We start from the raw sequence: 13,320 nt of genomic DNA on the forward strand, positions 1-13,320 counted from the left end.
CATTCGCTCAGTCGTGCGTTCACTCACTCGGTCATACTCAACTACTCATTCACTGTCACTCATTCAGTCAGTCTTTCATTCACTCACTCACAGTCACTCTCTCAGCCAATCATTCAATACCTATTCACGCTCAATCTCATTCACTACAGTATCTTCATCAACACACCCACGATAGCTACTCATTCAGTCTCACTCTCTCTTTCTCTCTCTCTCTCTCTCTCTCTCTCTCACACACACATACACACACACACACCTGTTTTCAGAGAGAGAGAGAGAGAGAGAGAGAGTCATCTAAAGTCTTATTTCCAACTAAATATCAGGGCAGGTGGGATTCAGAAATGCGAAACAAAAACAACAATAACGATGATGACAATAATAATAATAATAATAATAATAATTAATAATAATAATAATAACAAAACCAAAAACTAAAACTCGAACTAACTCTCCCCAGACCAGCCAACCCTACCTCCCTCCACACGAAGCCTGACCGACAGTGATCTCTCGGGCACCCCCCAGCAGGACCCAAGGCTGGTGGGGTACGTGAGGGGGCTGCTGACCCCCCCATCACCCCTACCCTACAACCTCTCCAACCCACACCTCACACACTACTCACAGTTCGGACAGACACAGTACGCCGAGACATTCCTTAGGGGTATGGTGAGTAGGATTTATTTTGTTCACAGTACCTGCTACTTGTCTTAATTTCACTGTACCTGCTACCTGTCCATTGCACAGTACTTGCAACCTATCTTCATTTCACTGTACCTGTTCACTACCAATCTTTTTCTCAGTACCTGCTACCTATCTTAATTTCACCGTACCAGCTACCTGTTCATTTCACAGTACCCATACCTCACACACTGCTCACAGTTTGGACAGACACAATACAAAGACAATACTTGGTCGTATTGTGAGTGAGCTACTTGTTCTGCTTTCACAGTACCTGATTTTACAACACCTGCTGGTTATCTTGACTTCACAATAGCGACAACCTCTCCACTCCACACCTCACACACTACTCACAGTATGAATAAGCACAGTACGCAGAGACAACCCTTAAGGGTATGGTAAGTCAGCAACCTGTGTTGATTTCACAGTACACCTACAACCTCTCCAACTCACACCTCACACACGTCTCACAGTATGGACAGACACAGTACGATGCGGCAATACTTAGGGTTATGGTAACCTACACCCATTTCACTTTAACTTGGTCTAAAACTGCCACCTCTCCAACTTCAATGCTGAGTTGTAGCGATAGATTAACAGTAAAATTTGAGCTTATACCCTGTTCATTTTAACATGGTCTAAAACTGCCCTCTCTCCATCTTCATCACTAAGTTGTAACCATATGGTAGCTACCACTAGAATATGATGCTAGTCACAAAGAAGTGCTGTGCAAAGGATGTAAGGCCATATCGGTGTTTTTTCTGCCTAAGCGACAGGAGAGAAAGGGACGAAAATTTAGGCCAAGCTAAGGTGAACGAAATATAGTAACCAAGAAGACTCATTCCGACCTCTCAAATACGGGACACTAACTTCTATGAAACCACAACTCAGCAGCCATATTGAAGTTGTATGAGTAGACCAGTTTCGTTAGATGAAAAAAATAAATAACCAGCCCCCCCCTCCCCTTTCCCATAGCGCGGCGGGTTCTTCGTGGAGGCCGGGGCGGTGGACGGGGAATACCTGAGCAACACACTCTTCCTGGAGCGAACCCGAAGTTGGTCCGGCCTGCTGGTGGAAGCCCTACCGACCTCCTACACCGCCATGCAACATAAACACCGCCGCGCCTACACCATCAACGCTGCCCTCTCTACCTCGGCTAGGGCTGGATGGGTGCTGATCAGGTGCTAGGCAGAGTGCTGAGGCAGGGGGAGGTTGGGGTGAGGAAGAGGAAGGTAGGGGTGAGGTAGGGTAAGGCAGGGGAGTGAGAGTGAGGTAGGGTAAGACAGGGAGGGGGTGAGAGTGAGGCAGGGTAAGGTAGAGAGGGAATGAGAGTGAGGCAGTAGGGAGGGTGTGAGCGAAGTAGGGTAAAGCAGGGAGAGTGGTGAGGCAAGGTAAGGAGGAAGGGGGTGACGCAAGGTAAGAATGGAAGGAGTAAGAGAAGAGTAATACAAACTGAGAGGAATGATAGGGAGAAGTAGGAAGAGGGGGATGGCAGACACAAAAGTAAAATGCTTCAGGTGAAGGAAGAAGTAGACAGCACTACATCGTGAGTGATGATGGTCGTCATCACCTACTACCAGGGAGGGTGGTAAAGCAAGGAAGAAACAGGAGGAGAGATGAGGATGAACAAGCAAGGGGGAAACGGAAACTGGAGGGTGAGGCAGAGAGGTAAGGGGATGGTCTGGTAATTACATGTAAGTGGAGGGTTAGGTGGCGAGGTAAGATGAAGGTAAGAGAAGGCAAGGCTGGGACGGTACTGAGCTACGAGGAAAAGCAACGCAGGGAGAGTGGTAGGGGTGAGGATGGGAGGAAGTAGGGATGAGGGAGGTATAGGTAGGGAGGAGGGAGGAGGAAGGTAGGGAGGAACGAGGTAAGGTGGAATGAGGAAGGGAGAAGGGAGGTATAGGTAGGGAGAGAGGTTGGAAGAAGGGAGGTATAGCTAGGTAGGGAGAGAGGCTGGGAGGAGGGAGGTCGACGCAGGGAGGGAGGAGAGAAGTAGACGTAGCGAGGGAGGAAGGGAAGGGGGGAGGAAGGAAGTGAAGCACAAGAGAGGGATGATATTGCCAGTAGGGATTATGTTATTCATGCTGAAAAGCCTCCTGTATTCTTTAATAAGGTCATATTATCCGCCTCACAGTAAACAGAATCATCGGAAGGTGACAAGAATAAAACTAAACAGGTGTCCTAGGGCTCACTGCATTGAGAGCTTATGCTACCGGTATATATTCATTCCTAGGAGTATAAATAGGAATAAATTAAATAAATAAATAAAATGAAGTTGGCGGAAACACCCGAGGAGGTAGGTGTCACAGGATGAAGGATTTAATCGTGGGGGAAAAAAATTAAATCAAAGTTTTTCCTTAGAATAAATACACTTCGCTCACATAATAATAACAAAAAAAAAAAAAAATCGTGCTCAAGGGGACACCGAAAAATGATTTATAAAAGCAAAAACCTCGATAGTCTAATGAAACTCTGGTAAACAATATCGTTCACTCATAAAAAATTCTTCCACACTTTCAGATCACGGGGAAAGCAAGGTGTGCTGAGTGTGGTACGGGAGGCGGAGAGAACACACAGCCAAAGCTCTGACAGGGGCACGAAGAAGAACAAGAAAATAACGGAAGAAACACGGGTGGGCGAAGAAAGGGGGAGAGGAGGCTGGGAGGATGAGGACGGGAGAGGCAGGGAGAAGTGGAGAAAGCAAGATGAGGGAGTAAAGAAGGGAGGAAGAGAGAAGGAATATCCAGAAGGAAGTCAAGGATGGAGGGACAAAACAGATATTCAGGAGAAAAGAGGACAAAAGGGTAAAGAAAGAAGACAACAAGAAGATGGAAGGAGAGAAGGAAGAAATGAAGAAAGGAGAGAAGTAAATGAAGAGAGAGGAGGAAGACATGGTGAAGGAGGAGGAGGAAGGTGGGATGAAGATGGCACAGATGGTTCAGTGTATGTGAGAGCTATTCCCCTGTACACCATGCTCAAAGCCCTCAATGTCACCACCATTGATTTCCTCTCTCTTGATACTGAGGGATCTGAATTGCAGGTAAGGCGGCAACAACAACAACAACAACAATAATAATAATAATAATAATATAACAACAACAAGAGCAACAACAAAACATCAGTCATCATCGTCATCCAGACCTGTTTTCTCACCCAAGGATGGGGTGAGTTACCGACAGAAAGCAAGAAAAACCTGATAAAGTGAATATTATTCATAGCACTGGCTGTGACAGTATGTAGGAAAACACCAAATGTAGTGAAGGTACTCGTTTTATTCAACGTTTCGTCAAGCAGGCTTCTTCAGGAATGACACACAGTGGTAGCAAAGAGCGACTGAAGTATAATGAAGGCCCGGTGCACCAATGACAAAACAATAACAACAATGCTTACGGAACAATGCAATACGATCGACCTCGTCTGGCTTCCCTATAGTTAACAAGAATGCCAATGCTTTTGTTAAAATAAAGAATCCTGTTTTGGTTAAAGTTATAGGGTAATGAATTCAGCTTATTGCCGGTTCATTCTATGGTCAGTATCCAACTTCCCAACTATCGTACTACATTATTCAGACTGAATTTCTTATTATCATATTTATATTCACCTGTTCTCTTTTCTATTCCTCGAAATGTCATGTTAACAATAGGGAAGCCAGACTAGATATATTACAATGTTTCACATCCACTGTCGTTAATTGTTTCTGTCACTGGTGCCATGGGCCTGGACTAAGTCGCCTGTTGCTACGATTACCACTGTGTGTCATTCCTGAAGAGTCCAGCTTGGCAAAACGTTGACCCGTCCCCTCTCTACATCTGGTGTTTTCTACAAAGGGTGTACCAACCAACAGCATGTCCAATTAAATGTGACATAAAGAAAAAAATGAATGAAATAAAAGTTAATAAAAAATAATAAATACAAATCCATTACAATACTGAAAAATATAAACAAAATATACAACCAGATGGAAAATACATAAAAATATACCAAATACATCACAGGATAACAGCCCAAGTCCCATATTACTCCCCGCCCGCCTTTACTCCCTGTCGAGTGCTTTAGATAGTGCTAAGGTGATGATGATGAGCTATCACCATCATCATCACAGTGCTATTCATCATTATCACCATACTATACTGTTTTCACTTTAACTTGGTCTAACACTGCCATCTCTTTACCTTGAATGCTAGTTGTAACAAAAGATTAAAATATTAGACCAATCACGAAGTAATGCTAGGAATAGGACGCTGAGCCGCAGTATTGTCTTCTGCCACTGAGCTACGTGATATAAGCTATAAAAGGGCGAAAATCTGGGTTAAATTAAGGTGAATGAAATAGGGTATAATACCGCACACCTCCCCTTCAGGTACTCCAGACTCTGCCATGGGATGAGGTGCGGGTGCGACTGATGTGTGTGGAGTGCAACAAGTCTCGGGGCGTTCACACTGCACTGGCCCGCTACCTGACTTCAAAGGGTTACCTCTTCATTGGCACCACGGCCATTGACTGCTGGTTTGGATGGCCCGATTTGCTACTGGAATCTGCTACGAGAGATTCCAGTGCAATATGATTCAACTATATAGGTCTGACTTGCTCTTGAAAACCGAACTCTTACTTGGGATTTCAATGCAATTTAAGTCAGAGTCTCAGATCCGACTTACTCTCCGAATCCATTATTAAGAATTTATTAAAGTAGCTTCCTGTTCGTCAGACACTGCATTACCTGATATTCGCTATTATCCAACAAAGCATAAAATCTCGCTGAATCAAAGTAATATCCGTTTTTCACTGCATTAACAGACAGCACAAATGGAAACCAAATTTTTAAAACCACCCACCACTCCCCACAACAGCCCTGCGCCACTGATAAAGCCCGCCAGAGCCCAGTCCACCACAAGACACACAGAGTAAGCCATTCAGTATTGGTTCGTGGTAAGTTTGTCATGGAATTTGTGGCCTTGGCTGCCGTACCAGAGCTTTTGCAGGAGCTTATATTGCTTGCCTTTGCGCTGCGTGCATGCCAGTAATTTCATTTTTTGAGAATAATAAAATGTTTACGTCAACAGTTACGTATGCAATTACGAGTAACGTAACGTGTCTAGTCGCCTGCTATCCGTTCTACTCATATCAATCTAAGCATCTCACTCTCACTTTAATAAATAACAAAATATTTTTTGAGCCTGTAGCTCCTTCTGTGGAAAATAAATGTTCATGATACATACTGTACATATGGACTCCTTTAGCAATGGCGTGTCTCCGTGTTACATAACCTACACAGCTAGACGCTGCCTGCTTTCGATTCTCACTTTATTATTAAATAACAATATTCCCAGAAACATTAACTGAAAAAGCATCCGATGCGGATGGGACAGGACTATGGTGGAATATGTATTAAGGAAAAGCACTGGGGGGGGGGGGTATTGAGCTACTTAGTTTCAACATTTAGGACAAGGGTGACCCGTCACATAACCTTAGTGGCATTATGTTAGGAACCAATCTCAATGGTCCCTTTGCTTCTAAGTCCTAAGCGCCACAACATTTGGAGTGACCTAACCTGCTACAACACCAGTCATCTATCTCTAAATTTCATGGCTATGATCCAACATAGTAAATGGTGTCCTAGTTAAAGGACACCAATTGGCTTGTCATTCAGAGCAAATGTACCTGAAAGTAACATTACCTGTCATACTGAAAGGGTTAATAAAGTCTATAAAATCTTCCAGCTCCAACGTTTTCTCCTAACCTGGATAAAGTTGTCAATGTAGCAAGGTTTAAAAGAATATATATATATATATATATATATATATATATATATATATATATATATATATATATATATATATATATATATATATATATATATATATATGGTAGGGATATAATTTTAACGTTGCCTGTGAATCACCATTGCGTTCAATTTTACGGTCGTGTGACGTGGATTTAAAAAAAAAGTGAATATAGTGATAAACAAGGGTAAGAACACGTAAAAAAAAAAAAGCGATTAAAGAATGCGGGACAACAAAGGAAATGCAGCATGAAAGATGAAGAGCAAAGACAGCGAAAAATGAAAACAGTACCATACAACAGAGAACTGTGGACAAAAATATGCGAAAAGGCAACGAGGTGACACTATTAATCACGAATATATTATTCTTACATATTAACACTACCGCCAGACTAAACGGGCATAATAGCGTCAGCATCAGCAGCAACAACAATAATAATAATAATAATAATAATAATAATAATAATAATAACAGTCCATGGCCATTCCCCAGAAAAGGCAGTTTTCATCATATAGTGACGTGAAGTTGTGAACATGATGTTACTTTAGGACGTTCATGAAAGTAAACACCTTGACGCTTTTAGTGACACAAAATACGGCAAATCTGATGGGCTGAAGGAACGTATGTATGGTTTAACGGCAGCATTTACCAACTTAATATCAATCTTTAAAAAATACACAAGATAAAACCTACCTAAACAATCTAACCCAACCTATAGTGAACCCAATTTAATGTAAATCTGCATTACATGTGCACAGCTTAAAGTACTATACCGGTATATCTACTAAAATCCTAAAAATAAATGAATAATTAAGCCACCCAAACATTCCTTAGCTTAACCCAACCTAAAGTGCTTCCGAGGTGTTTTGACCGATACTGACTTATTGACAGTATATTATAAAATACCAGCATGCCGGCTTCCTAAACGAAGTATAGCCTCCTGGGGTGAAGTGAAACAGTTCAGTAGACAAGTTCAGTACACAGCGTGATCTGATGAGAGACAAGTGACACCACTATCAGTCGATACGGTGGTCAATTATGGTCAAAACTGATTTTGACTTATAATTCTGGCCAAAACCCGCCTCTAATGTAAACTTATACCATGGCTAAGCTTATGCCGAACTCAGCAGTGAAGATTCAAACGTAGCTCAAGCAGCCGACAGTCAAGTAGAATGTACAGCAGATACACTGAACATTCATCTAAAATGACTACCAAGTTGCAAACTGACAGAATTAACGGGACAAAGTTCCGGCGAGTTCTGGTTCACAGGTACTGCTGAGAAGTATCTGACAAGGATCAAGTTTCATCGTAGTTTTGTGTAATTCATTTATGGCAACCACATTCTGAGAAAATAACTAGTCTGACACCAACGTTTCCACTGATGAATGTTCCCCCCTGCTTAAGTTGGTCCCTTTTGGCGCGGTTTACCCTGTGTAAAACTGATGTTCTGTAACACCAAAATTAACAAGGTTCCACAGCTTTTTATGTTTATTACTTTCACAATCGTTACATCTGATTCAGAATAATGCTATATCGTATTACATGAGTTGGAGGTCTCCCTGATTTTCACCCATAAACAGCGAACTTTGATCTACCTCATGCACAATGCCCTTCCATTAAAAAAAAAAAAAAAAAAAAAAAACACGAAAATTATAGCCAATCTGTTTCACGCTGGCAATTTCACTGTTTCCTCCTTCAGTCTTGATTACTAATGATCCTTTTAAAAATACCAATTGCTCTATTTTTTTTTTTTTTTTTCTAACGAGCCACGAATTAATTTTCAGTCAAAATGGTGTGACGTCAGGCGGAGGTCTTTCACATGCTGATCTAGGCATTGCGGAATTTCAAGGTCACGTTTAATGGCAATCCTAGGTGGTGAAAACTGCTTGGAGTCTGGGGGGAAAACACTCTGGTTTGGTTAGGCTTGGATGCAGCGACGCGTCCAGTCGATATGTAAACTGTCGCGGGCTTCCGACGCTGGGACTACCGATAATAACAAAAATTACGAATGGATCAAAAAAAAAATTGAATCTCTGGAAAATGACCATCAACTTGACATACACCACAACTGTGCTTACCTGAATAGCAGTTGGTTCTCATGCGGGGCCGCCAGGTAAACATTGTAGCATAGGGGGCAGACAAGAGGAATCCAGAAACAGTGTTACTTTCCACTTTTTATTGTTTAGCGTTTCAAAGTTCAACGAATCCTGAGTGATATTTTCACAAGTCTCCATGTTGTGTCCTTCAACGAAAACCGAAACTGTCAGCCATAATCATCCCTCAACGGTAGAAACTAGAAAAGATCACTAGATTGCACTTTCAGCGTCTCAGGATGTAAACACGGCGATGGTACACTGATGACGCACATTCAGAAATCCTCTACTAATCACTTTTTATCTACATGTTTTTGTTCGCTGTTGCTTCCACACATCCACCACAACACAAGGTCTCTCACAGTCAAAACATAGCACCGATTTTCGAGAATATTACCGGTAACTTCGAGTACCACGACGCACCTCGACAACACACCCCTGAGTCCGAGCATTAGCTTTCCCAGAGAGCCCAAATATAAACAATGCCGTATTCTAGCTACAACTTTGAACAAAAAAATATGCATACGTGCAATCTGAGTTTTTTTTTTTTACATAACACTGATAATATGGTTTAGTAGGATGAGGGGTTATGCAAATAGTTACGAAAATCAATAGCATATACTGCCTTTTCACGAAGTCACTTAAAAGTGCCATAGAGTTGTCTAATAACATTGGCCTCAAGGTATACTGTCAGTGTTTAATGGTGACATCATAGAATTCAAGTTTCAAGATGTTAATTTTATACATACGATCCTTAAATTCTCCTGTGGACGTCTGTAGATACTGCGTTAATACAGGCTGAAAGTTCGTAATATTGTTATACTGAAGGAATTCCTGGCAATCAGCAAGCCGTGGGGAATCGAGACTACCTTTTTCCTAGATATGGAAACTCGGGGGCAGATTATTCTGCTGTCACAGAGTTTAAATCGACTGCAACGCCAGAGATTTATACCTTTCATCTTAATGTTTATATCTGAGCGTGAGTTCCTTACTCTTTTGCAATTTTTGTGCCCACCGTATTCAAAATCCTTTATCAATCTCATTCCCAGCAGATATGCGACATAATAGATTATCAAAAGTTGACTTTTACAGCTGCCATTCATGGGCAGCTTTATCGTCAGCTATTATTTCCTCGCACCCTTCCTTATCAGTCCATCAATACAGCGCGTTATTACACTATTCACTTTCATGCTGTTTTATGAGCCACCAAAAGTTAAAATGCTGGCATAAAAAGGAATATCCAAGCAATATAGACAAAATGATTAACTTACGAAGAAGTGCTCGAATGCCTCTGTGTAGCTCATCTCCATACTTTCACCTTATTAAAACTTGAAAAGCACCCAGTCATTAACCTTCCGCTAAGAGGAAAGTTACCGCTTCCATTAACCCCTTCACTGCTAGAATACAATTGCCTGGTGGCATTCTGATTCAATGATTATAATGCAAGCTATCAGAGAGAGAGAGAGAGAGAGAGAGAGAGAGAGAGAGAGAGAGAGATGCTTCCACTACCACAATTTCAGCATCCTTAAAAAAAAAAAAAAAAAAAAAAATGTATTTATAGCGGTGCTGACGATGACTGCTTCACGTGGTGGCACCAATATACAGGTAACCATGCGGCTCCACTGTTTAATTACACAAGGTCTCCCTATATTCCGAGAGGATGGCGCACAGCCACAAAGACAGCCTCTGCAGTACACTGGGATCATATATCAGATGAACCTGAGTCTACAACTATTACTACTACCACCATTACTGCTACTGGCAGTGCCACTACGACTATTACTAGTACTACTACCACCATCACCACCACTCAACTACATTAACGGCATGTTAGAAAAATAATAATATAACATGAATTTTATTACACGTATTAATGACTACAAAAATAAGGATAAAAATTACCGACTACATCATATACCCTTAACCCCTTGAGTACGATGACGCCATTATTATTAAATTGTTGGTATCAGACGATTTTATTCAGCTGAAAGGGCATACCTCTTGCAGTGAGGGGTTGAGGGCTGTACCTAACCCCTCCAGTTCGAAAAGTCTCTACTAAGCTGAATAAAGCCCTCTGACAGCAGCAAGAACAGCATAATTATATCATAGTGGTCAGTGGACATCATTTCTAACCCTTACAATTGGAGAAGTTACTTGAAATGTCTGCTATACTCTTTTTACTCAAACTTGGTCTAGATTTTCTTTCTTTAGCCGCATATTTCACGTTGATCATCATTACAAAAAGATGATGGTACGGCTCTACTCTCCATTGGACTTCTATGTGACTAGCACCGTGTGTTTTACAACTCAACTTTCAAGACAGAGAGATGGCAATTTTAAGCCACGTTATTGTATAGTACTAGCAGCAGTTGTTGAAGCCCCAGGTTCATCTGAAACGTGAACCCGATGGACTGCAGGCTGAAGATGTCCTTCCCTGAGAGTGTACCATCATCATTTCTGGGGACAGGGAGGAAACTGATGTACCTCTGTATAACCGGGTAGGGGAACTATCCATTTATATCAGTGCCATCACATGAAGGCGTCCCTCTTCAGTACCCAAGTACGAGTAAACAGAGTATACTGCAAGAAATGAAAATTAAAAAACGCATCAACATACTGAAGGGGTTAAGCTACTTTAATAAATGCCATCTTGGTTGTCTTTCAGTGTTATTTCCTGGTTTACGTCCCTGCTCATTAACCCCTAGGAGATCATGGCATACTTTTTTTGCACACACATATTATATTCAGCTTTGGGGATTTCGAGCAAGGGGGACACTATAAACTCCTTCACAATGACCTACCTCCCTTATACCGAGATAAAGACGTCTGCAGGTAGAAAGATAAAAATACGTCCATGAGCTGTAACGAATAAGGAACCCCCTCCCTTTCCGCAGACACACCATACTCGCTGACAGTCATTGTCTCTCCACCTTCTTGGTCTGCCTTTCCTTCTCCTTCCAACCAAACCACATGCATACAGTATATTCCTCCAACTTCTTAGTCAGCCTCTTCTTCCACCCAATCTACCTTCATTCACCCTCCCTCGTACACGTTCACTCTTCCACCTGCTTGGCCTATCATTCCTTCCTCCAGATCCACTCTCATTCACCCTCTCTCACATACATTCTTCTTGGCCTACCTCTCCTTCCGCAAAATCCACTCATTCACCCTCCCTCATACTCGTTCTCTCTTCCACCTTCTTGGCCTACCACTCCTTCCTCCAGATCCACTCTCATTCACCTTCCCACACATACTCCTCCACATTCTTGGCCTACCTCTCCTTCCTTACACTCTCAATCTTGTCCCTCCAACTTGACTTGGTTTACCTCTCCTTTTCATGTCTAAACTGTCAGCTAATTTATAATAAGGCAGCTTACATTACGGTAACATTTTTTCAATTATTAACAACCTTAACCAATTCTAACTACAAATTCATTATAACAATCTTAACGTCAAATTCATGCATCAACTTCACATACTCAGTTCAGGTCCTCTCTCTCTTATCATTTGCCTGACACTGCATCTCGTGAGGGGTGACTATGACAAAACCTATCTCCAGTGTATAGTAACAATTCCTTCCAGTATGGCTCACTACTCTGTCTCATACACTCTAATATGCATATACAATGCTTTCACATGTCTTAACAACACATAAAGTAAGTCTGGGTCTGCAGTATCGAAAGAAAATTGGTTATACTCATCCAAAACCAATTTCCAATACAATTTCAACACGAAAGGTACGATCCAGATACAGAGAAGCCATAGGAAATTACCTATTAAGATACACTACAGTCTACACAGCTTTGGTCGTTCTCTCAAGCTACAGAGAAGTAATCTAGATACAGGTCAGTCTCATCCACTGTAATGCTCTTCTAACTCAACTCTTAGCTAAACAAACATACTGTATAATATCAACCACAGTGCCCCAGGTTACTTAAGCAGATCAAAGAATCACACATTAACCAGTTTCAGTACAAAAATTCTACTCATTTTTTGTGTTGTCTGAAGGATCAGCTTGCCAAAGTATGGGCCCTGCTGGACACATTGACCTGGCCACCACTACCACATGCAGAGAGCCATGTTGCCCCCCCCCACCCCCAGTCATGACGCAGACACAGTCCCTGTCCTGGTGTGAAAGTGAACAGAGCCTTTGAAAGAGTGTAGGAAGCACTGATGTCAGCGGAGGCCTGACCTGCTTGAACCAGTCACACACCTACTCAGCAAAGACATCTGTCCACCACATAATTTCCTCAGCAGCAGCTCTCCGCAGTACAGCATACGGCAGGAGTTCGCCACACCTCGTTCTTTCCTTGCTGTTTAATTTCTCTCACTTCCTTAATTCCCTTCCTACCTCATTCACAATACCTCACCATCCTCCCCACAGTAAACTCCACAATGCTGTGCTGGACATTCCCATCTGTCCACTCTTCTCCCAGCCTAATTGCCGGCGAACAGTGGGCATTCCCGCGTTGCTTAGATGAGGATGGGACTCCCTTATGTTGACTCCGGGCGGTGTGTACATTCAGAAGAATCAAACATCTCCTCGACCTGAAGCAAGGCACCTATGCTGTACACTTATATGACGCCTACATCCAGCCCCAAAGGACGTACGGACTGACAACGATGACAGCAGCCAGAATAAATGCCATAACTATGTTTCCTGGTGAAGGCTGATGTAGTTTCCGCGCTCCACCTTCAGATGTATGGCTGAAAAATCCAGGTATGATATGGCTTCCATTTTTCTTTCCTTATTCCTTGCTTTATTATTCTC

The sequence above is a fragment of the Coenobita brevimanus genome, chromosome 49 (assembly GCF_032717465.1).
Source record: "Coenobita brevimanus isolate Jiangsu-jjx chromosome 49, ASM3271746v2, whole genome shotgun sequence".
Taxonomy (NCBI): domain Eukaryota; kingdom Metazoa; phylum Arthropoda; class Malacostraca; order Decapoda; family Coenobitidae; genus Coenobita; species Coenobita brevimanus.